Source organism: Nuphar pumila, chromosome 7, assembly GCF_984573655.1.
Source record: "Nuphar pumila chromosome 7, dmNupPumi1.hap1.1, whole genome shotgun sequence".
NCBI lineage: Eukaryota > Viridiplantae > Streptophyta > Magnoliopsida > Nymphaeales > Nymphaeaceae > Nuphar > Nuphar pumila.
The window spans coordinates 124,586,595-124,589,403 of NC_143255.1; the positions used below are offsets into that span (position 1 = coordinate 124,586,595).

Sequence of the window (2,809 nt, forward strand, 5' to 3'; positions counted from 1 at the left end):
GTAAAAAAGTTTTTTTAAATACAAATATTTATGATTTTGAACACGGAAAGAATATTGAAAATTATAAGGTTTTTAGAGAAACACGTCAAATTATCCATACAGTAATGAGTATGATCATTTTTTGTTTATTTAAGGTTGATACAAAGTATATATAATTTAAACATTATATGTAAACCAATCATTATTACATAATAAATTTTCATACTATAATGTTTATTATTTTTAATAGAAAAAATGTGCTTATAAAATGAAATTGTTTGTATGGAAATGAAGTTTATACTCATTTATAATGTAATAAAAATGTGCTTTTGTGTAAAGATGGTATGTGTTTCTTATGTAATTAATTGAGACGAGTTTCTTAAACATTTGATACTTCTGTTTATGATTTTAGAAATGAGTTTCTTACTAGTATCGGTATTATTAAGCTTGTGTATTGAATACCAATACAACTATGATATAATGCCTAATGATGGGCTTATCACATCATCGTGGTCCAAGGGGTTACATGGGAAGAGGAGAGGTGGGGATGGAAAAAGAAAAAAGGTAAAAGGGTATTTTGGAGATTTTTAAAATACTTAACTCAGGTTAATCAGGTTAGTTTGGTCTTTGGTTACAGCAGGTCCTTATGTGACAGTTGTGAGTAGGGATATCAACAGGTTGGATTTACCTAAACCCGACCTGACCCGAACCAAACCCTCTAGGGTCCAGGTATGGTGATAAATAAGAAGACCCGATTAAGACTGGATTCGGATTCGAAGGTCCTAACCCTTACATGGACCGGGGTATAGTTTGTAAAATTTTATACCAGACCTGACCCGACTGGAGTTCCAATTAAGACCCATAAATTTTCAATGTAAAAATGATAAAAAAAATATGGTTTTACCTGATATGGTCCGGGTTTAGTTCATGTAGTTTTATCGGGTTTGGGTATGATTTTTCTTATAGTGGACCTGATTAGACTCAAATCCAGATCTGATACCATACCCTAAAATCTGATCCAAGTCTGATTTCATCCGGTCAGAACCAAACCCGACCCGTTGACACTCCTGGTTGCGAAGAAAAAGCAGGACGGAATTAGAAATTTTGAAAAAGATGGTAGTTAACAGGGAAAAACAGCCACAGGGGTTTGGTGTAGTGGGATGTGGCCTAGCTGCTAGTCCGGTGATCTAAGTTCAAATATCATGAGCATCACGCTCTGCTCAAAGTGTAAGCGTGGTCTGGAGGGGAGGGGTGTAAGCCTTCGGAGTTTTATGCTGCCGGACGGTAGAGCCAGCGCGATTGAGTCTATGATTTTGAGGTGTTTTTTTCGAGTAAAAAAAAACAGGCAAAAGTTTAATCAATGTCACGAAATTACCTTTGTTTTTTTATCAACGCCGTGTATATTTATAAAGCAAGCAGAAAGAAAGGAGAAATGTTGAGGAAGGGAAATGGCTGAAAACCGTAACGGAGAAGGAGAAGAAGGGGCAGAAGAAACCCTAACCCTAATCGAGATCCTCGACGACGGCATCCCGATCGACGTCGCGAAGTACGAGAGGTTCGTGCGGGACCCCAGCTGCGGAGCCGTTGCCACCTTCGCCGGAACCACCCGGTCGACTTTCGCCGGAAAGGCCGTGCTCCGCCTCGTCTACGAGGCCTACGCCCCGATGGCCATCAAGCGCCTCGGGGCCATCGCCCGCTCCGCCCGCTCGCTCTGGTCCGTCCGATCCATCTCGATCGTCCACCGCCTCGGCGCCGTCGCCGTCGGCGAGGAGAGCGTCTTCGTCGCCGTCTCCTCCGTCCACCGCGACGCCGCGCTCTCGGCCGTCCGATTCATCATCGACGAGATCAAGGTGTCGGTCCCGATCTGGAAGAAGGAGGTGTTCGTCGACGGCGAGGTGTGGAAGGAGAACTCAGAGTTCTTCCTCTTCCGGGAAGAAGGAAAGGGCGTTTCGGGGATTACGGAGAAGAGTCAGGGGTGTTGTTGTCACTCTAAGGAAAAGATCGCCCACGATGGGAATTGAAAGAATTCTCCTTCGGAATAATAACACAGCGAAAAAAACGCGATAAGTTTGTTCGTAGCTATGTCGAATGACTTAAATGCCCTTACTTGATGTTGAAATTTGCAAAGGCGTTTGTTTCCAAAAGTCGAGGCGTTGTTCAATGTCTTGTATTTAGCCGCTGGCGAGGGAAAATATCGCGATATTTTCGAAGATTCTGGTTTTTCTTTGATACATAACAATATATAAGTATTAAGTACGTATAAAACTTAAATACAAAATCGGTAAATGTTAGCTATAGAGTACGGTACCCTCTAGCTGAATCAGTGCATACATCTTGATTGGACGATCTAAAACATGTTTCTAACTAAATAAAACCATGTAAATCATATCCCTTGATCCACAAAAAAATGTGAAAGAATGAGTGGTCTCAATACACTCGAGGGTCGCAGATATTATCCCTTTCTTTCTAAAGAATTAGGTGAGCCTCCTTTGTTTGGGCAAGGATGATTTGGAGGGTCTAGATTGAATGCTTCAGTCAAATTGGATCTTGGACATTGAGCCATCTCAAGTGGGTTAAGCTGGCCCCAAAGGGGTTTGGCGCAGTGGGATGAGCCAGGCGGTCTAGGTTCAAATCTCATGGGCATCACCCCTTGTGCAAGCCGAAGCCTCGTGACTCCCTGGGGGCAAGGGGTAAGCCCACGGAGCTTTACCCTGCCAGGACAATGAACGTAAGTATGGCAGGCAGAGCCAGCGCGGTTAGGTTTTTGATCCTGAGGGTGGTTTCTCCGTGTAAATATATATAAAAAAAAAGGTGGGTTAAGCTGGTGGAG

At 42.7% G+C, this 2,809-nt stretch overlaps 1 pseudogene across 1 annotated transcript; it reads left to right on the plus strand.

Annotated features, from left to right (window-relative positions):
• Positions 1-1,418: 1,418 nt before the first annotated feature.
• On the plus strand, positions 1,419-2,057 carry LOC149833335 (molybdopterin synthase catalytic subunit pseudogene; annotated as a pseudogene). The gene has a single exon (XR_016433158.1). The product of XR_016433158.1 is annotated as a molybdopterin synthase catalytic subunit pseudogene (transcript).
• The last annotated feature ends 752 nt before the right edge of the window (positions 2,058-2,809 follow it).